Source organism: Eubalaena glacialis, chromosome 2, assembly GCF_028564815.1.
Source record: "Eubalaena glacialis isolate mEubGla1 chromosome 2, mEubGla1.1.hap2.+ XY, whole genome shotgun sequence".
Taxonomy (NCBI): Eukaryota; Metazoa; Chordata; class Mammalia; order Artiodactyla; family Balaenidae; genus Eubalaena; species Eubalaena glacialis.
The window spans coordinates 24,240,113-24,265,605 of NC_083717.1; the positions used below are offsets into that span (position 1 = coordinate 24,240,113).

At 40.2% G+C, this 25,493-nt stretch overlaps 1 protein-coding gene across 3 annotated transcripts in view; it reads right to left on the reverse strand.

The window, feature by feature from the left end:
* TAF3 (TATA-box binding protein associated factor 3) overlaps window positions 1-25,493 on the reverse strand; it is a 152,234-nt gene that overhangs the window by 66,095 nt on the left and 60,646 nt on the right. The window contains exon 1 of one of the 3 annotated variants that reach the window (XM_061181643.1): window positions 1,074-1,093. The exons of the other annotated variants lie outside the window; for them this stretch is intronic. The gene's annotated coding sequence lies outside the window, so the exon portion shown is untranslated. Of the gene's footprint in view, window positions 1-1,073; window positions 1,094-25,493 lie in introns of those variants that run through there. 3 annotated transcript variants of the gene reach the window in all.

Below are 25,493 nucleotides of genomic sequence, written 5' to 3' on the forward strand. Positions count from 1 at the left end.
ACCTCAGACCAAACCTGAATCACGCTGCAGTCTCTCGGCAATCTTGCCCCTCTCTCCCATCATGGTACGGACCTGGCCAAATCCCAGTCCTGGTGAAATCCAGCTCTTCACTTACCCTAAGTCTCTACCCAACTGGCTAAATCTGGACTCTCTCTGAACACAGAAACATTCATTTCAAATGGGCCCAGAGCACTGCCTGGCAATCCTACACTTCTCTAGATAATTCTCTCTCCTCTCTTTCTTGGAGACTGTTTCATGCCTTCTCCTCTCTAATCAAATTGTCAACGTCCCCCTTCTCCCTCTCTCCCTCTCGGCCCTTAACGGCCTCTTACTTTGCTTGTGTCTCCAGTGGAAGCAACCGGCACTGCCTGCTGCTCCTCTACCGGCCGGTTTACTCAGGGACTCCGCTCCTCCACTGAGGCTCCCTTGTACCCGTCAGCTGACTCCTCTCAAGCGGATCCTTCCTAGTAGCAGACACCATGCCATCTCCAATCTGAAAAGCAAAACTAGACTAACCCAAGACCCTTCCTTAGCCCCGCCACTCTCCCACGAGTCTGCTCTGTCCTGTCTACACACTTTGACACTGCCCTGCTCGCTGTCTCCACTGCTCACCTCCCGTCTGCTCTGCAACCCCCTCCAGTCAGACTTTCATCCCCAACCCTCCCCCAAAACTGCTCTCGTCGAGGCCAACAACGGCCTCTATCCTGCCAAATCCACTGGGCCATTTTCAGTTTTCATCTTATGTAACTTCTCAAAAGTATTTCCTTCTTAACTGCCTTTTTCCTCACTGGCATCTGCGCCTTCTCCTCTCCCCACACCCCACACCCCATCCATTATCGAGTCCCTGTGCCAGCGCCTCCAGCGCCACCTCTGTAATGCAAACCAACTCTCCCACTGCCTGGTAACAGGCTCCTAGCCCGACCCCTACCTGCTAGTCTTCCAAAGAGCAGCCACAGGGAGCTTGTCAAAGCACAGATTAGATCATGCCCCTCCCTTGATAAAAACTGCCTTTAGATTAGAACAAATCCAAACTCTTCTATACCAAGGCCTACCAGCCTCTCAAATCCCCGTACCTCTCCACGCTCATTTCCTACCATCTACTCCAGGCCCTGTGCTGCCACAGACTACCTTGTTATTCCTAGAAAATGTGAAGCCTGCTTCTGTGTGAGAACATGTGTACTTGCTGCACCCTCTGCTTGAAATAGTTTTACCTAAAATATACACAAGGTTGGTGGGGGGAACATTCACCTGGATTTTTTTTTTATCAGGTTTGCTCTGATGCCACCCTGACTGCTCCATCCAAAGTACCGCCTCTCCTGATTCCCCATCCTCACTCTCTTTCCTTCCTTGCTTTATTTTTTCCACAGTACTTACTACTATCTGAAATTTTGTCTAATGTTTATTTAGTTATTTTTATATTGTCTGTCTCCCCAACTAAAATGCGGGCACAACTAGAGGATTTACCCTGTTTGTTTTGTGCACTGATGTATATATATTGATGTATATACTTCCCATGTCAAAAAATGAGCTTATGTGTGTAGAGCACATAGGAGGTATGCAATGAATATCTGTTGAATGAATGAACTTAGTAAGTAGCGGAGAGGCTTCAAACCCAGGTCCCTATCATTCTGAAGCCTAAGTTCTTTCTAAGATACAACATACTGGGGCTTCCCTGGTGGCGCAGTGGTTGAGAATCTGCCTGCCGATTCCGGGGACACGGGTTCGAGCCCTGGTCTGGGAAGATCCCACATGCCGCGGAGCAACTGGGCCCGTGAGCCACAACTACTGAGCCTGCGCGTCTGGAGCTTGTGCTCCGCAACAAGAGAGGCCGTGACAGTGAGAGGCCCGCGCACCGCGATGAAGAGTGGCCCCCGCTCGCCGCAACTAGAGAAAGCCCTCGCACAGAAACGAAGACCCAACACAGCCAAAAAAATAAAATAAATAAATAAATTAATAAGATATAACATACTGCCTATATTTCTCAAGAAAATTAGATAAATAAGTATAAGCCCAATTGTTACTTTTTGTCAGTCCATTAACTTACTTCAAAATTATTCATTATGCTTTAAGATAAAGGATATACCTCAAATAGTAAACAAAATAGATAAGGCACCAGTATTGAAAAAAAGAGAACTATATACACTCTTGGGTTGGTTTAAAGCAACAAGATACATGACAGTTCAAATTTATAAACACAAAAATAAAACTGAGTTTTTAAAAGATTCCTTTAATTGCAGTTAAACTGGGACTTACAGATTAAATCTGCATACTTTAAAATCTCACCTGATAGGAAAGACATGCCTTTTACAAGCTCAGCTAGCTGGGAGGTTATGTTAAATAGAAAATTACGTAATAGATGTGGTGTTCGTTATTAAAACAAACTCTACTAAAATTGAGATACGTGTAGATATTAACAACAGATACACTGACATTTTTAGAATTAATCCAGTTCTTATATTCTTAAAATTAATTAACTTTTTATAGTTATCACATTTTATAGCTAAGATCCACATATGAAGCTGATGGGAGTTGAAGCTGAGTGATGGTTACGTGAAATTAATTAATTACACTATTCTACTTTTGTATACGGTTGAAATTTTCCATAACAAAAAACCTTTAAAATTTTTTTGAATATTCCACACTTAGTTTCTGTGTATATGCAACTTAAAAACACGGTCAAAATTGGAATACCTACATTAATTACCTGAAGACAAAGACATAATGTAATAATCCATTAACAAAGGAAACTAGCTACCTGGCTGAAAACAAGGTTTCTATTCTGTGTAGTACTTTAACAAGTAACTACTGGGTAGCATCCAAACTAAACACTTTTTGGGGTTAAGTGAAAGAACTACACTGAAACAATTTACAAACTGGTCACTCATTTAGATACAACAGATACAGCAGACCGTTTAGACTCTTAACGAGACTGGGGCTTTAAAAGCTACACCGCGTTAAACTTAGGATGACATAGTTCCTTAGGAGCCTAAAAAGCCCTCTTCCTAAACTCTAACAGGAATTCACCCTCCTGTAGGAAAGTGAGAGCAAAGGGAAGAGCAACAGGGTTCTCATGAAAGCTCCGAGAAGTGGGGAAAGCGTGAGATACACAGCTATGATACGTACGTGTTGCAAAGACATGTTTATCATATATATGGAAAGGACTAATGGGTCAATGATTTAACAATAAAGTTTTTGCTCCACCTTCAATGCTAACGACAAGGTGCCCACTATTAAAGAGACTCTACTTAAAATGTCCATATTTATCTCATATTTGAGTTCTTAAGTACAAAAGCTTAGGCAGCACTTACTGTCTCTCCCCACCCTCACCAAAAAAAGGTAAGCAAAGAGGCTTTAGACATTTACAATAGACTATAACAAACTACAGTGCAAGTCCAAATTTGGAAACACTCAAATGCAAACATTGTATGAAATCAGATTTTCTTTCATTTATTCTTTTGATATATACTCACTGACTGCCTACCAAGTGCCACACAGTGTGCTAGTTTCTGGGTATACAGTGGTGAACCAGAGATGGTCCCTGTCCTTCTGGAGTCTATAGTCTGGGGGCAAGAAGGACAATAAGTAAATAAACACAAACTCTTAATTACCGCTTATGATAAATGCTGTGAAATAACAATATGATCAAAAATAATGGGATGGGGCAAACACCCGCTCTGGCCAAGGATGCCCAAGGAGGTAATGTTAAGTCAAGACCTAAAGGACGAGGAACTGACCAGTGTATTTTACCTCCCTTCTCCCCTGTGTATTTTAATGCAAATCTCGGACATTATGTTATTTCACCAGTAAATATTGATACTTCCATATGTTATCTTTAATAGAAAAGACATTTAAAAAGTATGTATAACCACACTGCCATTATCACACCCAGCAAAATTAATAAGAATTTAAATGCATGGTTCATATTCAAATTTCCTCAAAAATTGCAAACATGTGTTTTTGTAGTTGGTTTCTTTGATCAGCATCTAAAACAGGACCATGCATTGCAATTAGCTGCTATGACCCGTAAGTCTCTTTTGAGCAATAACAGTTCGCCTGCCTCTCCTTTTCATGCTGTTCATTTGCTGGGTCGTTTGTTTGGCAGAATGTCCCACTCTGGACTCAGCTGCTTCCCTCCTCATGGTACTGTTTCACTTGTTCCTCTACCCTCTGTTTTTCCTATAAGCATGTAGCTGGATCTAAAGCCTTAATTACATTCAAGTTCAATTTGCTTGGCAAGAGCCCTTCATGGGTGATGCAGTGTGCTTCCTGTTGCGTCACACTAGAGGCACATATGTCTGGTTGTCCCACTTTTAGTATTGTCACAATTCATCACTGGGATGATTTGAAGAGAGGGAGGAAGAGTGTCCCTGGCATAGGGTTAACCGTGTGTTGTTGAGGAATTGAAAGTAAGAGGCAAGGAAGACTCTTTGGAAGATGAAGATGGAGAAGATGCATTTATACACATAGGTTTGTAAATTGGGTGGTGAGTTCCTCACTGAAAAGGATTTTAAACACTAATCTTAAAACCTATGGCATAACTGGGTTGGCAACCTTTTAGAAGTGGGGAAGTGCTTCTGATTTCTCTCTTTCTATTATTTCTGAGAGAAAGAGGTAGAAAAAGGATGCCAGGTATTGCCTGGAGCAGCAGGGACAAATAGCTTAAGTAGTGCTGTGTGACATTCTCACCTTTAACCCGCATTTAAAAGAAACCCCTTATTTACTCTTATTTCATTTCTGTCTAAAAACCCAATAGGTCAAAGTAACTAGCAGAGGGCATCCTGAGGTCCAATTCAGAAAGAAACAGAAAAGCACCTGGATGCAGTTCACTCCCCAATGAGTATTTGTTCAGGTCAGAGGACCTGGGCTGACAGATCAAGCCACTGGCAAGTAACTGCTGGATGGGATTTGGACTGGGGGGAAAATGTTAGCTCATCTACTTTTATTAACTCCACTGTCTGCTCAAGTTTCTGACTGGTGCACCTGCTAATACCCGAAGATAGCTGAAGGTAGATTTTTCCCTCAAAATGACCATGTATTTCCAAATTTAAGAAAACCGTAACTTCCATACCTGGAAGGGTTAGGTCATTCAGTCTTAATTTACAGATGAAATCAAGATCTACTCAAGTTACTGAACTTATAAAACTAATTAGTCCCAGAACAAAAGTATCCCAAATTGTTGTTCCTTTCTTCCACTACACCATGTTGTTTCTTACTCATAAAAATTACCATTTAAGAATTTTTCTCCTAATTGTACTTGGTTCTCATAGATAAACTCAAGTTCAAATTTTATTGCATCTACGGGCTCTTTATTTTTCCATTTCAATTCCTCAAAGACACACGTTTCCTGAATGATGAGGTAATGAGCACAATATCTTTCCTATTACATATAAGGAAACGCTCCCGAAACAAATGTACATAAAAAGAATACGTAAATCACTAATAATTCTGATTTCAGAATTCTGGATGACAAAATTATTAGAGTGAATGTGATTCCTTGTAATAGCTTAGGCATTGTTTAAAGTAGGGGTCCCAAACCCAGATGTTTGAGGGGCCAGGAAAGTGTGGTCTACAAGTAAAGCAAGCTGGATATACCACATGAAGGCACCACAGAGCATACTAGAGAGGGGAGTCTCTGCTCCAGGTCATTGTGGCCATTAGGGACGGAAGCTCAGTGTTCCCAAATCTTCCAAATTTTAAGGAAAGATCTAAAAACCAGTTACTTGGTGTGGAAAACTTATCCAAATTAAAAATGTTGGCAACAAAAGGAAAGATTTTAAGTACACTGTGTAAGTCCAACAACACATATCTGCAGGATGAATGAAAATTCTGTCCCACATAAGAAAGTATGCATTATTCCTGGTTTGAACTTATTGCTATATATTCTTAAAATTCTGGCCCGGCTCATGAGTCCATATACAAACAGATATTTAAATTCAGGTCAGAATCCACCAAATTATTCCTAGCTTTTGGTTGGCGGTTAGGTTAATGTTCCTGAAAAGTAATTTTAACTGAATTATTGTACTCAGAAACATGTTTAAAATTTATAAAATATAGAAGTAATTTCAAAAGGCCTGATATTTAGGAATGTTTTTGCTGCAGTAGTTAGTGCTGCCTATTTGCAACACATCGTACTATACATTAGATTTTTATTAGATAGGTCCTGCCAACTAAAGCAGGAAAAATTCTGTGGTTACAAATTGTAAGTGCTCAGCATAAGGAGGAGATTAAGGGCTCTGGGAGCTCAGAGTGCCGACAGCATAGGTTTTAGCGCCATAAATACCCGGGTTCAAATCCTGCCTCTGCCAATTCCTAGTTGATTCCTCTTCTTGCAAATGAAGATACCCTTACCTGCTTTGCAGTGGTAATTCTCTTCGCTGTTATGAGAATTAAATGGGGCCTAGTAAAGCATCTGGCATATGTTAGACTAATAAACGATGTTAGTTTCCTTTTGCCCTAAATTTGCAGCCATCAACCACAAATAATATTTCTAAAATTTAATTCATCACCCTTTCTACATAACTGGCTTGTCATCCCATCTCATTTCCTACAATTTGAATCATTTTTTGAAATTAAGTTGTGAACCGATGCAGCAGTTTAGCCAATGACACCAGAACAGTGAAGGCCACGGAAGCTCCTGGGGGAGTCAGGGCCATTCATTTAACACAAGCGCTGCTCTGAGGGGTAGACAGTGGTGGAGGCCAAGTCGTGGAAGTGGTGAACAGAGTTCTACCCACGGGCGTTTTGTAAGCTGTTCCCCACTCCTGAGTAGGGCCAGCAGTTCTCAAACTTTGGCATGTAAAAGAATCAACCAGAAAGCTTTTAAAAAACACAGATCCTGGGCTCCCAAGAGATTCTGGTTCAGCAGGTCTGGCATGGGGCCCTTGAACTTGAATTTCTAAAAAGCTCCAGGTGATGCTGATGCTGCTGGCCAGTGGACCAGGCTTTGTCAAGACCACTGAACACATTCTGGACAACAGGCATCCAAGGAAGAGGGGACGGCCGCAGCCCTGGCTGAGAAGTAACACGCCTCCTCAGATTCTTTTCCTTTCAAAGCAAGTCTCTTGAGGTACAGCACGCACCCTCTAAGCGTAGTTCTCAGTGTGGTCCCCCTCCAACACCACGAGTAACAGCACCGTCTCTTGGGAACTTGTTAGAAGAGAACATTCTTGGGCCCATCCCAGACCCGCCGGCTCAGAAACTCTGGGGTTAGGGCCCAGAAATCTGTGCTTTAATAAGCCTTCTAAGTGATTCTGACCTAAACTAAAGTAGAAGAACCACTGCTCTATTCAGTTCCCCATAAACACTTCAAACAGAATACATCCAAATTAATCCTTCTTACATACCAGGTTTCCATGTGAGCATTTGTCGAAGAAAGGGTTCCGAGGCTTGAAAAATGTCTGATAGTCCCTTCTGTCTCATTATGTGCTTTGTGACTCTGGAAGCATGGAGTAGCCTGGATGCTTTACTGTTACTTTTTTTTAGCAGCTCTCAGCAACGCAGAAGTAGGAGAGAAGGTGGACGTGAAGGTGGGGATGCAGACAATGATGATGTCCAGGTGACACTTACAAGGTGTTCGGTACTATTCTAAGATCTTTTTATTTATGAACCCATTTCATCTCTGTGGCCACCCCATGAAATAGCTATTGTTAGAATTTAGAGTATTTAAAGTTACCAACATTTAAAAATCAGGACATTTCAGGTTTCTGCTTTTAAAACTGAAAAACCTGGCAACGTAGAGCTTGCATTCCTGCCCGAGGATAATCAGCTGGGCTAATAAGCAGCAGCCGCCCAGGCCACCCACTTGCGACAGGAAAGGTGCCCTCCAGTTCAAAGGTTCCGCCCCGACCCCCAGGCTCTTTCATCATTTTCATTAATTCCTGGTACTGGAAGGCATGAATTTGTGGCACCTGCTTTGAAAAAAAAAAAAGTATATGTCTATTTATATACAGAGGCGATGGGGACGGGGAAGAAAGGGAACAATGGAATTAAAGCCAGGTTGGAAACGGGAATAAAGGCTTTGAAGGGGAATCATCAACACGTGTGGGCACAGGGCAAATCCTAGAGATGACTGTGAATCATTAGTATTTCTAACTCCTAAGCATCTCTTGAACTGATCGCCTTCTGTCTATTCCTGTTGCCACTGACTTAGTTTAAGTCTCCACCAACTTTTGCTGATTATTGCAGAACTCACTGCGCTAGTTCCCTCCCTGCAGTCTTTTCCAGCTTCAGTCCAACCTCCACACTGCCTTAAGAATGTTCTTTCTAAAATACAAATCTAATCATTCTGCCTTCTTGCCAAAAATCTTTCACGGTTCCACATTATTATAATAGCAGCTTTCAAACTAAGACACAGAACCTCCTCTTTAATGAAAAAGCTTACCTGGGAGATAAATGTATTAAAAAGATGAACATGGAAACTGCTCTAACTGTCCCTTACAATTTAGTTCTCACCTTCTTCCCGGGTGGTCCAGCTAGAGATGCCATTTCGCAGCCTCCCTCGAACCCAGGTATGGCGTGTGCCAGAGGAGAGCCGAGTGGGTACGAATGGCAGCATGTTACTGTGGGTCATCTCCAAGTCAAAACAGCCTCGTTGGATTCGGGGACACCCAGCTGGCAGTAACTCTGCTTCCCCCAAGTAGACTGGGACAATTCTCCTAGGGGACAGCTCAGCAACGCGATGGCAAAACCCAAGTCCCTGAAGGACTTCGGGGAAGACAGCTGTCTTGCAAGCCTAGACCAGCCACATTGGTAGCTGCAGGACTGAACTCCTGTCTTATTGAAGCCACTGTTTATTTGGTCTTTTTATGACTGCAGCTTAACCTTATCTTTAATTAATACAGTTTGATTTGTGCGTTACATTTTTTTTCTAATGTAGACTTACAACCCTTTTAGAAAGCAAGCCAGTGATAAACTAAACGTACTAAGTTCTAAGAAAATCCTATTCTCCCCAAAGTAACAAAAAACTAAAACAACCACCCATATACCCAAACTAACAAAAAATAATTAACATGCTGAATATTCTGGAAAAAGAAAAGGAGTTGGTATTAAGAAGATATTCAACCAGGGGTCAGGCTGATTGCAATCCATTTTCTAATTTAAACAGTACAGCAAGCAGAACACAACAACATGTATAAAGTGTGGGGAACAGAAAACTAGTATTCCTTTTATGAAGAGAGACAGACAGAAACCTGACAGGCCGTCTGAAACAGCAGCACTCTGAAAAAACAGGCAGTACTAGTAACGTACTGTATTTTTTCTCCTGAGGTATAATTAGCAAATAAAAGGCAATACAAAAGATAAGACACTACAAGGCTATACTACAAATCATCCACCTAACTTTGGGAAAGACATTTCACTTTTCATTTTTCTTTCTGTGGTTCAACAGAGGCAGTATTTCCCAAACTTCTGGCATTTGTATATTACCTTTACCATTTTTTTGCAATATTGGCATAAAGTGTGGATTATTATTCCTTTATTTCTCTTAAAATTCAGCTAATTTTTAACTTATATCCCACTTTACCCTTGTTCTAAACAATAATACCTGTGAAATCACCAGATCCTTGTGTTAATTATGTTTTTGTAGTATATGTTAAAATACAAAAAATAAACTTAAACGCTAATTTGTCACCTAACATCACCTTGTTTGCCAGCAGGGATGTGCACCTCACACTTTGGGAAACACTGGATTTAGACAATCTCACGAGCATGATAATTCTGTGCTCTAAGTCAGGTCTCAGTGCCAGACCTCCTGAAGGACCGCTGGGTCTCCTGGTACTCCGAGTGCTAAGGCAACAACACAACGACCGACCGGAGATGTGGATGTACCTCGGCTTTAACCCCAGAGCTTCCGTGTGCACTGGTGGTGCCCTGCATGTGCCAGAGCCTGGGGTTCAGAGCACAAAGATTGCTAACAGTTATTCAAGCTATTTGAGTCTACAGAAGGCCAAGCCAGTTGGCCCAATGAACACTGTTTGCCCAAGGACAGTCACCTAAATTCCAGCCCAAGATGCAAGGGAGAAAGTCCAGAGTGTCAGAAAGGCTAGACTTCACGTGTGCAGTGTCAGATACGAAAGATGCTATTAGGTTAGGGGTGTCAACAGCTATAAGAGAGCCACAAAAGAATACCATGTTTTTGTTGGTGCCATCCTGGTTCCATAGGGCAAATTAAAAGCAACTCAGCAGAAATCTTTAAGTTTTCCCAAAACAGCCACCTTCCTAAATCCTTCCAAATTTTACTGGTTTTTTTCAAAGTTTACCTCTGAAAGGAGAAGAGAACTTCAGAATGGTAATCTTAATCGGCAAACATAAGGTTTCTCCTTTGAATAAGAATCGTGTAGCTGTGGTTACCACCTGTCTCTGCTGGTTCTGTCAGAAGGGGTACCGACTAATCCAACCCTGCTCTATTTAACCACGGGCATTATCAGGTATCTTGCTTTTTTCTGCTTCTTGGTTATGTGCCAGCAGTGGAGAGGAATGTTACCATCTGATATTCAAATTAAAGACAAGACACCATGAAACAATAACTTCAGTAGGAAAAATTAAAGGAGAGCTGGGGGAAAAGAATTAGACAACAAGAGAAGAAGCATAATATATATACTCTAAAGTACTCAAGCAGCCAAAGAAGAGTCTCTTCAGAGCATCAGCTCCTATCCTGGGAGCATCTTTAATGACCTGTGATGTAGTTCACTAAACGCCATCCTATTAAATTTCCTTTTGCCTGATTAGCGGTTGCCAAACATCTTTTGGAATATAACTTTCTGCCTAAAATTGGAGCATTTACCACAATTTTTAAAAGTACAAACTCTATAAGGCAGAATCTTTGCGTAATTTTAAGTTTCTAAAGTAATGTTATTGCCTTGCAATATTTTTACCCCTTGAGTTGTAAACTTCATAAAAACATTCAAAAATAGACTGCAACACAAGCATCTCTAGCTATATGAACTCTTTCTAACAAAATTCAAAATGTGAATGAATTTGGACCGTAAGGGATACTTATATTTTCATTGTATATGAAGATAAACAGATTCTGTCTAAAAGAGAGAAAATAATCAATGCTTTGAGTTAAAATTACGAAAAACTCTACCAAAATCACTGGCTCCCCCCAAACCACACGCTTCTCTCGACCCTCCCACTTCTCTGAAGGCGCACTTGTCACCGTTTCCTCTTCCCGACTATCACCTCACCTGACAGGTGTCAGCTCTGGACTGTCTACCTCAGGGGCCTCAAACTCTAACGCTCACAGGGGAAGAAGATATACAGTCATCTCTTGGTATCTGAGGGGAACTGGTTCCAGAACCACCTCCCGTCCCCCATCTCCAAAATCTGCAGATGCTCAAGTCCCTTATATAAAAGGGCACAGTACTTGCACATAATCTACCTCCTCCTATGCTTTACAACATCTCTGATTACTTACATTACCTAGCATGATGTAAATGCTATGTAAATAGATGCCAGTGTACAGCTAATTCAAATTTTGTTTTTTTGGGACTTTCTAAAAAAATTTTCCCCAAGTATTTTCAATCTTTGGTTGGTTGGATCCCTGCATGTAGATCCCACAGATACGGAGGGCCGACTGCGTAGAGCTATAATGACAGGAACAGATTATTACACATCGAATAAAAAAAGAATCCTGTGTCCTGCCTAATAACTTAAAGGGGGATAAAAGTGGGAGAGGGACAGAATTCCAATGCAGAAGAAATGAAAACAACAGAAAATCAACCCTTACAACCACTATTATAATAACTGATTAAGCAATAATCATCACTGAATGCTAAATGAATGCTAAGGAACAGAATATTCACACAGTCTTAGACTCTTCCCCCTAACACTCATCAGGGGAAAGTTACCTTTACAATGAAGAGCATCCGGCATCATTACCAAAAAACCCCAAACTGGATAAACAGACATTATACATCTTCTGATGTAACACACTGAAAAGGAATCAACATCACCTATGAAGTATCCTTGCCAAAATGTTTCCATCTGAATTTAATCATGAGGAAACAATCCACACTGGCCTGGACTCTTCAATAATATCACTACAGTAAAAGATTTAAGAGGAAAAAAGGCTAAAAGATTGTTAGAGACTAAAAAGATAGAACTTAAATACAGTGTGTGATCTCTGACTGGATCCTGAATTGAGGGGTAAAAAAGATAGCTACAAATAACATTATTGGGGGAAAACAGAATATTGGACAAAAATATTGCATCAATGTTAAATTCCTAAGTGTGTTAATTTGTGGTTATGTAGGAGAAATGTCTTTGTTCTTAGGAAAAACATGCTGAAGTATCAATATACAGGGGATGAGTGTCATAATATCTGCAATCACTCTCAAATGGTTCAGAAAATAAAGCCTGGCTGTGTGTGTGTGTGTGTGTGTGTGTGTGTGTGTGTGTGTGAGTGTGTATGTGTTTGTATGTGTATGTGTGCACACGTACCTGTCTGTGTGTTCAAAGAAAAAAGCCAATGTGGCAAATTGTTAAAATTATCAAATTTGCAATATAGCTTTTAAAAACAAAAGGTATTTATCAGTCAAAATATCAAAAAGAAAAGCAATGCAAGCACTTATTATCTGGAAAAAAAATTAAATGTAACTGTTACCAGCTTTAGTTGATCAGATGGAAAATTTTTTAATGCTATGACATTTTTGGAATGTTCTAATATGAAATACTAATTTAGGAATTTTCCTGATTATTCCCAATAGATTATAGAGGTTAACTCTGTTAAACACTAAACACACAAAATAACTGGGCTCCATGCAAGTCTCACAGTGAGTCTAAAATATAACGACCCACTGAATTCACAGATCATGGGAAAGAAGCCGACGATCCAATGGAACCGGCCATCTAAACAGCTACATGCAACACTGTTTTCCACTCAAGCCCAATTTCAAAGGAAAGTAGTTTTCAATGGTTGGTTGGTCAAAAACAACATTAAGTAGCAAGCACTAAAAAGTTAATTGAATGTTTGCCAGAAAGAGTATGACTCGTTTTTATACTGGATAATTAATTTCTTTGTTTTTATAAGAATTTTAAAGAGTGACCAACATGCACCCTGTGGGTAATTAACTTCATTCAAAAAGACTTCTTACTTTTGTGGCGTGGACTATGCTTAGGTTTGGAAACACTCCAAGAATGTTTTTATTTGTTTTAAAATTTTGCTTCTTCTAGTATTTTTTTTTCTTTACCTTAAGGATGTACATTAAGTGTTATAGTATTTAAACTCCATTACAAATACCTTTAATAATATCACTGACAGTATATGCCTAAGTAAATCCTCATAAAGAAAATAGGTTTTATAATATGAAGCATTCTTAAGTAAATTATAATCAAATGCAATGGATCTTAGTAACTTTAAATGTGCAAGCTAAAAATTTGTTTTGGGATGATTGGTCTGGGTTTAAAAAAAACAAAACTGAACATGTGGAAAGTTTCCATAAGCCTGCTGAAAGAAATTATAAATATTTATATACACTACTACTTTATGAAGCACGACTTTAAGAAATAATTTTAAAGATTAATATGGCATCCTAAATGTGAATTATTTTGTGATGAATTTGCTATGATTTTAAAAATTATGATTTCTTGCTAACTTAGGATAAAATTCACATGCTCCCAATCAAAATCTTTGTTAATATGAATCCTAAAGAGAAAAATATTCTGTAAATCAGAATAAGTTAAAAACAAACAAGACCCTATAAGTAGGTGTGCCTCCCTTGTGTAACACCTTCCTTATGAAATCTCTCTGAAAATCGGGAAATTGCTTCTTAAATACATCCTATGTGTGACAATTTCTATAAAAAGTTTTCCTGCTGTAGTAATTCAAAGAATCTGAACCATTTCCTAACTTTCTACTCTGTTTTCCAAGACTGGATCTCACAGTCCACATGGCTGGCACACGTTTTCAGTGACACCAGCGTTACACAATGTTCGTGCTTGTTTCCTCGTTCCTGGCAGAGTTACACAATAGTAGCTGGCTCACTGGCTCCCCGTTCAGCCTTCCAAGTAGTCACATATAAAATAGTCATGCATTTTATCAGCAACATTCTAGCTCCCCAAATCAATGAAAATCCCAAGAAATGATACAGTATTCTAGTTATTTGTCCATTAACATGATTTTGAGACAAATGCCTCTATTAAAAGTGTAGTTCATCAACATGTATATAAGACTATTGTACTCTTCATCATTTCTTGGCTTTTTTAAAGAATAGAAGACTTACTTTGGCAATAAGAAATAACGGGGAAAATGGGAAGCAGTGGCTAAATTTCTGGTGTTGAAACCCTTAGGTAAAGGCAAGAGTGCAGGGATAATTAGGCAAGTTATCCAGTCAGTGGATTTTACTCTGGCCTAAGTTTTACACCATCATACAAATACCTACTCCTCTCCAAAATATTCTAGTAGACAATTAATGGGGAGGCAAACAAAGAAGCATTAACATAAGTAGATGCTAGTTAATATGGCAATTGAAGAAAATGAGGCGAAAAGGGAATCCTAATTATAGGTACTTTTCTTTTAAAATTACCCAAATCCCACAATCTAGGAGGATAAAAATCACTGTTAATATAATTAGGGTTTTCATTTTCTCTTAATTTTTTCTACACACATTTCTATTTTTTTCATGTATAAATGAAATCATACTAACAGTTTATATCCCATTTTCACTTAACATTATAGTCCAGAGCATGTTCCCACTGCTGGGCATTTAGGTTTTCCCTCCATTTTTTTTCCTCTGTGTTCCTTTGTGTTCTTCATCATCAACAGGACTGGAAGCGTCCTGAGACCACAGACTGCCTTTCTTGGCTGGTTTCCCAACATTTATTAGCATGCTGTTGCACACGGAATATACATTTACATGTTGACTTTAAAAAGAACTATGTTGTAACCTGGTCCTCTGTGTCACAAAACTGAATTTTATAGTGAAAGCAAGATAAATAATCATGATTAAACAATCAAAGGCAGAATTTCTGAAGCAAGATGGTAGAATGAAAGAGGGATTCATTTCTGTTCTTATCCAATTCTCCTGCCCTCCCCCCAAAAAAGTTATTAAAGAAACTTAAAACGGTGTTAAACCTACAATGCTAAAGCAAGCAGGAGAAGAGAAAATAACAGGTGGAGATGTCGCTGTTTTCAGCAAATGGAGAAGGGGTGGCTGGGTGAAGGGAAAGGACAAGCTGATATTTCAAGTACTTGCAAATGCAAATGAGTAAACACACTGCTTCCCAGGACAGACAGGGAAAAGCTGGGGAATCAGAGGCACCAGGCCCCTTGGAGGACGGGCAGGGGGCTACCAGAGGGGGGCTGGTTGAATGGGTTACAAGTCAGCCCCCAGATGGCCTTCCCAATGTAAGCGTCCAGGCACCTACTCCTTCTTCACTCTGGCAGAAGACGTGAGGTTTCTCATCAGAGAACGGGGTTAAAAGAGTCCACCAAGTGCCCAGCAGTACAATGAAAGTAAAAAAAGAGAGCCCCACGGAGGCAAAATGCGAGTGAAATTCTAAAATCTAAATTTGCTAGAGAGAATACTGACAGGATATGCATGACTGGGATTCCCAATGGTACAGGATTTCTCGACTATATTTTTAAACGCTAAGATAATGGAGTCATTTGTCCAAAATTCTATAGGAAAATAAATACCAGTTTAGAACTTTTTATTCAACCAAACGACCTGTGGTAAGCGGAATTCTGAAAGTGACTCTCGCTTGTGTACAATGCCCTCCCCTTTGAGTGTGAGTGAAACCGGGAGTATGAGGAGATCTCCTCTCTTACGATTATGCAAAACTGAGAGGAGCCAGGTAGGCCTAATCCAATGACACGAATCCTTTAAAAGAAGAGCTTTCTCTGGCTGGTAGCAGAAAAGAAAGCCAGGGATTCAAAGCATCAGAAGGATCTGATGGGCCCTTGCTGGCCGGAGGATGGAGGGGAGGGAACACGGAACGTGGGCAGCCTCCAGTACAGCCAGCTAGGAACTGGGACCCCAGTCCTACAGCTGCAAGGAACAGAAATCTGCCAGCCCAGAAAAACTGGAAAAGGGGCCCCAAGCTCAGGCTGGCTGACATCTTGACTTTGGCCTTGTAAGACCTTGAGGAGAAAACCCAGCTGACTTCTGACCTACAGAAACTGTGAGAAATGAAGAGAAACTGTCTAAGATGCAATGTTGTATGAGCCCCGTCTTTGCCTGCGCCCTGGTATTAGGAGCCCCTCCTTGGGAACAGTCACAGGATGGCATGAGAGCTTAGCCCCATACCCAGGATGAGGCTGGGTTCAGCAAGAATTGGCTTTGATCTTCACCCCCACCCCCATTCACCAAAGCACAACATTAAAAGATCTGGGAGAAACAATAGAGAGAAGGGTTATTACTTTCTTAGAGAGTCGGAAGGTTGAAACAGACTTGCTTTTTACCTAGCTTTACAGCTTTATATTATAACATAATGGAACAGAGCAAGGTTCCATACTGGGTTCCAGGGGTGGGTAAACTGAGCACGAGGACCAGTCAGCAGCAACAGTTGGGACCTGCTTTCAGCTGCCATCAGCAACCTCACGCCTCTTCTTTTCTTGCCCCGACGCTCCTGTTCTGCTTTCCATGCCCGCTACGCCCAAGTCAAGTCTCGACTCCTTTACTGGTCCAGTCACTAGCCCAACTGGATATTCCCACCTTCACACAGTCAGCCTCACACTCACTGAAGGCACTGTCGGTCCCTGTCTTGTGACTGCAGCACCAACGCCGTGAATGTCCACCATATGCCAGGAAACCTGTGCGAATCATCTCATTTCATCTTCACCTCAACCCTATGAAGGAGGTATTGTCATCCTCATCCTGTAGATGAGAAAGCACAGGTCCTATACAATGTGCAGGCCACACAATTAGTGAAAGAATGTATGCACTGGAAAATCTCACTCCAAAGCCCATTTGTTTTTTTTCCCCTATTAGAATCATGGCCCAATTTACCAAGACTCAACCAGGAACCCTCTGCTTTTATCCTCTTTTCCTTTTTATTGTAAATAAGACTCCTAAAGTAATGACTGCTGACAGGTCAATGATCAATAAGAAATGTGATGCACTGATTTTAAGAAAAGTATCTGTCTTAAGCATCTCTTCAAAATGCTTAAGGCAGAGCTGTGAAATGTCTAAGAAACAAGTAAGAATTGTCTGCTAGCTTCAGGAGAGAAATAATTGTCACAAACTCTAACTTTAGAGGGAAACTGAAGCCATTACAGATATATCAAGAACTTTCCAAAACAGCTGACATAGCTGAAAAGGAAGACACAAATATTCTCGGCAGATATCTAATGGGCCGATAGAACAGGGAGCAAGGGCTCACTGAAGCAGTCACCAAGGAAGCCGCCCCTTGTTTAGGATTTACCATGTGAAGAAAGGTAGGAGCTTAAAAGCACATCAAAGAAAAAATGAAATGTTTCAAGAGCAAAAGACCTTACTTTGAATACGGTTTGAAGGTTACTGGAGCAATGAAGGCTTCCTATATAGAGCAAAAGAGGAAGGTATTTTTGATCAAAACATCATCAGGCTCATATTTAAATAGTCTTAGCTTATATCCCAGCCCATCAAGAAAAATTCTCTAAGAGAAAAATACACTAAAATAGTTCCATATTAAATATTTGATTTTATACATTCAATAAACATATATAAAATGTTCATAGATGATTTTGACATTTTTATAGTAAGTGCTCAATAAACATTAAGTGACTGAATAAATGAATAGAAAAGAGGTTTCCAGGAAATGAACTCCAATTTAAAACACTGACCAACAGAAAATCATGTTTCCACTTTCAACAGTGCAATGTACATTCGCCAAACAGGAACCAAGGAGCTCACTCACACACCACACCGCACTTGCCAGGATGACCAGATACCTCCTCTCCTACATTTGAAACCAGACAACATTGAGATGTGAGGCCGGCAACAATTACCTGGTTGTTTTTGTTTTTCTCTCTTACTATTTTCTACCTTATATGGTCATTTTCTTCTTATTTGCTCTTATGAACCTTGAAGGCTAAGACCCCCTGCTGACAGTAGGGACAGTATTTATGACATTGAACAGTGTGTACTGGTTAGGGAAAGGGAAAGTTTTTAAAATGTGCAACATTCCCAAGGCAAATATAGTTGTAACTACAACTTTGGATTACATTCCATTGCTTCCATTAGAACAGCTAATTGTCAACTGAGAGCTTACTTCAAGACAACATAAAAATGGAAAAGGGTAAGGATTTAGCCCTAATAAAAATAAAATAAAATGTGCGATTCCTTTGGTGATATAGGGCAGACGATTACAGTAGGAAAGAAGAAATGTATTTTGACCTTTGTACCTACTCTGCTGGGCAAAACATTCAGTTAAAGATAGAAGACAACTGACCCTGTTTCTTTCTGTTTTTCTTCAAGAGTTCTTTTGAGAAGGATGATTAAATAGACATGGGGTATACAGAAATATTAAAAGAGGTGGTATTTTAATTATGAGGATGAATTTATATAAGAAAGCTCCAAATAAGGATTGAGAATATCTGATAAAAGGTTGATATGGGCAAAAGAGAGGTAAGCAGCTGACGCTGGACGGGCAGAAGGAGGTAACTGTGGTAAACTCACATCAGATAGGCTAGACAGTGCTGACAGCAAGGCGATCAATGAGAAGGAAGGGGAAGCAGTCAGAGCAGAAGACGACCAGGAAAGATCCGGCGACAGGAGTGAAAAGAAGTGACAAAGACAATCAACGATATGAAGGGAAGCAAGCACCTAAGGCACAAAAGCCAGATGAGATACACAAAGCACAGAGGAAAACACCTGAGAAGATGAAAGTTTGGTCCAGTAAAACGAACTCCTGGCTCTGTAGGGATTCTGCTGGGTCACCTCACAGGACAACTTGCAGAAACTTACACACTGAATGGCTCCTCCGTACTTCTTACATGTTTATCTCATCTTAAAGGGCACATACATTTCAAATGATAAATTCAAAACCAAAGACAAAACATTCCTTCCTGTAAGGCCTATATTAATTCATTGTTAAATAACAAAGCTTTCTTTCAGTAATTTAGGCCTTGACATTATTCTCTTAAAAGATAGAGAGTTCACAAAATAATTAGCAACTTTCTCAATATACATCTCAAATACTCAAGAGTGTATTTTAAAGCCTACTTATAAAATAAATTTTAATATATTGAAATAATGTAATAAAGAATGATTTCCATTTTAGATTCTTTGACATTTCAAAGATGGATAACTGACCAACTGAAGGATCAACCAACAGATACATATGCTGTTGGAATTTTGTAAAAACAAACAAACAAACAAACAAAAAAAACCCAATGTGTTTCAAAAACCAACCTAAACTTTATAGCAGAACTAATGATTAGGGATAACAAATATTTTTGTTTTACTAATCTGACAATATAGTCTATTTTACCATGTTAAGATTTAATATTTTAACACAGTTTTTAAATTTTTGAAATATTATGTGCTGCTTTTTAAAATAATCATTTTTATTGTAAAAGAAGAAAAACTGGAGCAATCGAGTTTTCATCTGCTTTTTTTATATTTGCAAAATTTTTGCAATCAAGTAGAATAAAGAGAAGAAAATTACGGTGCTTTCTTATGAAAGTAGTATCTGAAAAAAGGAATGAAGAGTCCTCCAAGTTGAACGCTCAGGAGCTGACACACCTGTCTGTGCTATAGTTGCTGACAGACAGAATACACTGAATTTGTTTATTGATAAATGTTTAGTTCAGTTCAATCAATTAGTTCTTAACCAAGCCCTTACGAAACAGATGAAAGTGCACAGAAAACCCAAAACTTTCAGAGAAAAGTGGCAAAATAAGCATTTACAATGTATATCTGAATTTTGTAATATATAAAGTTGTATACATGGAAATTGCTCAATAAATATTTAATGACTGAATGAATGACTGATCTTTCAAAACATCCGGGTTTTGAAAACAAATTGTTAAAAGAGGAAAATCTCTTCTTTGTTAATATGAAAACTGGCTATAAGTTAACTATCAGCAAAAGTCATTCACTGCTACAATTTATACGCATATTGTTAAGACCACATAACACCATTGTGCTTGAGTTAACAAGCAAAGTAGCTATTCCATTTATGTTGGCAATGTTCCGCAAACAACAGAGCTAAGTCCAGTAGATACAACATTTTCAAAATGCATGTAAACTATTTAGATGAATTCTTTCTGCTGACAATCCCGGGAGAGAAAAGAGAAAATGATGTGTTTTACCCTAAGAGCTCAAAGCCCTCTTGGGAGGTAATTCAATTGAAATTTTACATTCAGTCTAGCCAGGCAGTGATAAACAGATGCTTAAATTAGCTGCCTTATACCATAATCAAATATCTTAAGGAAAAAACTTTTTAACAAGAATATAGAGAAGAGGGTAAAGAGAAAAAAGAGAGGAAAGAAAATATTTTTTTAAGCTTACTGATATTTTTAGGGAAAAAAACATGTTTTTGTAACTTCTTCTGTAAGTAGTACACCATAAGAATCAACCATGCCTTTCAATACATTACTGGTTAGTTCACAGCATTACCAGTTAGTACACAAATAAATCAGAAATAACTAAATTTATATTAAGTTTTTTGAAACTGATATAATTTGCTGGGCTTTTTTTTTAAACAGTTGCATGTACAAAATGTAATTTGTATCTGTGTCTTTTACAATAAGCATGTTCAAGTCTTTGCTGAAAGTAATTAGTGGTACAAATAATAAATAAATAAAAGATGAAAGATTAAAGCTCATTCACAAAATTACTCCCACGTATCAAAATGGGTAAAACCATAAAAGCAGCTAAAAAAACAAATTATGACCAGCAACCAACCAAAGAAAGATAACTTCATCTATATCAAAAGCCTGCAACCTTCATTTAAGTGACTCACTAGATTAACTAATGCTCTTCAATTTTCCTCTAAAACATATCTGCTGACACTCCCAGTCTGCAGAAAGCAGGCAGCTAATAAAGCCTGGAGCAACTCTCCATCAGTCCCATAAATATTGGCCTCCACTAGTTGAGCTATGTGTTTACCAAAAATCAGCTGTGCTGTTCTCAAACTAGTTCTTGCCAGTTGTACTTGTTACTGCAGCTATGTTGCTTAACTGAATATTAACCAAGGAGATATGAGTGCAAAAAGTGTCTTGTTTCTTACAAAAACTAAATTGAACGCTTCAGGAAGACTCAATATAGACCCATCACTGGGGGGAAAATGTCTGTTGATATAAGTGTGGGCAAGGATTTAAAAAACAAACTAGAAGCATTAGAAGTTAAAATCTAGAAGGATTCTGCACTGATTACTTTGCAAGGTTTTAAAGTTCTAACTTCAATTTAAAGAAAGTAAAACTGGAGATCACAGATGATGTACCAGAGGGTGTCTGATGCAAGAAAAGTCATGTTAAATTCCAACCAGACAACCAACACTCACTGAGCCTTGACCCCATTGAGAGAGCCAGGTGGAGGGACATTTATATGTCTCAACTGAGTATCGAGTGTTATGGTTTTCATATATGAATCTTTTCTTTAAACAATTCTCCGCTTTAACTTCTTTTCTGTGATGAACTGACCAGCTGAGGTCTGATAAGAGCTTCTATGGACTCAGCTGGGACCTGGAGCACAGATGCAGGAGCTCACTCATGAGTGATAAGGCACCAGCACAGGCACAGGAACAGGATGCTCGGAGCACCCAGCCAGGTCTGGCTAGCAAGGAGAGGTCAAAGAGAACTTGAAAGGGGTTAAATCCTAAAAAGGATATAGAAGTTCAGCAGGCAGATAAGAAGAAGTGGTCTCTGAAGCAGAGAAAACAAAGGCGGGCGGTGCATTGCAGGCTTGTGAGTAAAGGGCAAAGGGGGGTGATGGAAGATGAGGCTCATCCTACCTGCCATGGCCAAGGCTTTGATTTTTATCAGGAAGGCAGAATAATTTGAAGAACTTCATGTAGAGCAGTAACCAGATCTCTATTTCAGAAATACTGCTCTAGCCCAGTATGGTGGACAGAGAAGGGAGGAAGGGTAGCTGTGAAATTAGAACTGGGCCCTTGGGGTCGGAAAAGAATATGGATTTCATGTCTAGGAGGTAGAATTGACAAGAATTCGAGAGAGAGCTGATTAGAAGAGTGTGAAAGAGAAGATATCAGAGGACCCCACGGGCTTCTACCATGGGAATGAGATGGATGATGGGGGCCCTTGAACAAGCATGGACATGGGGGAGACCCAGAGGGAAGGGGCATGGCTCTCAGCCTAGAGGAAGACAGCTGAAGAAGGGCTTCAAACGTTTTTCTTAAGATGGGAGAGATCTGAGCGTGTCTGCAGGCTGGGGAAGGGGGGATGGAAAGAAAGAGTTGGAAACGAGAGGTGATAGGATGCAGAGCAATGGACCCGACGCTGGCCAGGTGAGTCAGTTCACCACAACGGCAGCGGCATTCTAAAAGGTGGATTCGAGGGCCTAGAAATCTCTATTTAAAAAAGTCCCCCAAACTAGCACAAATTTAAAGGTTGAAAGTTTACAGGCCTGTCTAGTACTGAGATGTATGAGATGAATCTGATTTCGAAATGTGGTTAAGTCTATTTAGCTTTTCATAACAATTTTCCATAACAGATGTTGAATTTTAAAATTCAATGAATAGGGACTTCCCTGGTGGTGCAGGGGTTAAGAATCCGCCTGCCAATGCAGGGGACACGGGTTTGAGCCCTGGTCCGAGAAGATCCCACGTGTCGCAGAGCAACCAAGCCCGTGCACCACAACTACTGAAGCCCGAGAGCCTAGAGCCCATGCTCCGCAACAAGAGAAGCCCCGGCTCACCACAACTAGAGAAGGCCCGCGCGCAGCAACGAAGATCCAAATGCAGCCAAAAGATAATTAATTAATTAATTAATTAAAAATTCAATGAATAAATAAAAATAAAAAATAAAAAGGCCTCCCAAGTTACTCTATTACTGCTCTGTGGAATGGAGCTGGAACCACTGACCAAGAGCTCACGTGGAGGATTTGGTATCTAAGACTTAAATGCTTCACTTTTCAACTCTATAATTTCCTCTGGCGTTCCGTTTTAAATGGCCAATTAAAATTATAAAGAATTTTAATAACCTAAGGGTACAATCAGGTATCTTCTTCTCTAATCCTTAACTTTGTCTTTATCACCCCCAATTCTAGCGTGGACTGAAAAGCCTTTCTTGAGGTTTGTTCTCAGACTTCAGATGATTCAGCATCAAAACACTCCTGGGGTTCTTATCTGTTTCAGTCCCAGGCAGTCAATTCATCTTCCTAAATAGTTCACAGTTATCACCGGGAAAAGTCTTACGTTGCATTTTCATCTACTCTGCTCTCTGATCTCCTGCTTCCTCTCCCTATAAGCAACAGAAGTGGGGAAAGAAAAAAGAAGAGAAAGAGAGAGAGGAGAAGAGAGAAGAGCTACACACGGAGTCTTTTCACTGTGAGGATAAAGCCTTTCTTGACTGTGCGATCACAAAAAGTTCTCTCCACACTCGCAACAATTTTGTAAGCAGCATTTCATGCCAGCCTCAGAGCTACACTATTTTACATAAGACGGCAAGTCCCGGTGTAACTTCACTTTCCTTAGCACCCCTTTAACAATGGTATCCATCCAGAAACTGCTTTAGATTCTGTTTCCCTAATCATTTCCTCCACCAGCTTGTATCCCTTACATAAAAGAGAACATTTCAAACAAAATTTAAAGATACTCTTAAAGAACATATTTAAAATAATTTCAATATGTGATTACTCCGGTCTATATTATTTTCCTATTCATGTCATGAGTGTTAAGTTTCACTTCCTAAATAAGACTGACAGAAGTTACTCGAGAGCAGAGATCAGGTTATAAGTGTTGCAAGTAAAGTGAATATTAGTGTTAAGATGGGGAACTGGGAAGGAGATGAACACTTATTGGATGTCTGCTATGTGCTAAGATGTATACGTTATCTCATTTAACTTTTACGACAACTCTGTGAGATATGATTATCCTCATTTTGCTGATAAGGAAGCTTGAGTTCACAGGGGCTCAGAGAACCATACAGCTATTGAGGGGCCAGGCCAGAATTCTCGGCCAGGTCTAGGAGTGCAAAGCCCACACTTTTCTTTGGTTATTATATATGGTGAGGAAAGAAAACAGGAATAGTTACATATTCAGGAGAAAAAAATTAAAAGGTTTATATGGAAGGACAGTAATAAAGGAAAGAGGCAGGAGAAAGCAAAGAAACTGCTTGAGAAACAGAAGAGGGACCGGAGCTCCAGGTGATGCCAGCACTTGGGGAGGGAGGGGGCAGCGGCAGGAGGGGAGGGGCGGCTGGTCACGTTGAATGTGGCCGATTTGTCCAAAAGCATCAACACAGGGAAGATCTGGCCTAGACGGGGTTCTTCAAACTTAAAATCCGAGGACAGGTGATCAGAAATCATCACTGGGGCAGTGCCCATGAGAGCGCTCAGCTCAAACAGGCTCCCCGTGGAGAAAAGGTGTTATGAAGGTGGGGCGCCTGCTGATGGGAGAGAACACAGGTGTGCTCGTCCTCGTGGGGAGGAAAGGTTGGTCATCTGGGGGAGAGTGGATACAGCACCGGGAGGAACAAGAGCAAAGGCACCTCGAGGTATTTGAATTAAAAACGCTTGTAATCAAATAAGAGACACAAAGGAGAAAGTGAATATACGGGAGACATGAAGGGTAAGCCAGAAGCTCATGAGAATGGTCACCAACGGGATGAGTGACCAGTGTCACCTACGGGGTGGTGGCAACAAGAGGAAAGGATGGGGGGGTGGGGCAGTGGGGCAGATAAAATGAGGGAGCGACACTTCTCTGAGGACACTTCCAATTTGTTGGAGCCATGTTAATATTTTACATAAGGAAAAAACCTCAAGGATGGGGGAAAAGCCTAAAAAGGAATATAAATAGAAACAAATGAACCTAACTCTATTTCCAATGAATAACACACATACCTATACTGTCGACAGGAGAAAAGGGGACCAATCCAAGCGACGTGTGTGTGTGTGTGGTAAAATATATATAACATAAAATTTGCCACTTGCACTATTTTTTTTTTAAAGTATGATTCCACTTATATGAGGTACTTTATTTTTTTAATTAATTAATTTTTGGCTGTGTTGGGTCTTTGTTGCTGCGCGTGGGCTTTTCTCTAGTTGTGGCAAGCGGGGGCTACTCTTTGTTGCGGTGCGCGGGCTTCTCATTGTGGTGGCTTCTCTTGTTGTGGAGCACGGGCTCTAGGCGCACGGGCTTCAGTAGTGGTGGCACGTGGGCTCAGTAGTTGTGGCTCACGGGCTCTAGAGTGCAGGCTCAGTAGTTGTGGCGCACGGGCTTAGTTGCTCCGTGCCATGTGGGATCTTCCCGGACCAGGGCTCGAACCCATGTCCCCTGCATTGGCAGGCAGATTCTTAACCACTGCGTCAGCAAGGAAGTCCACTTGCACTATTTTTAAGTGTACAGTTCAGTGGCATGAATTACATTTACAATGCTGTGCAGCCACTACC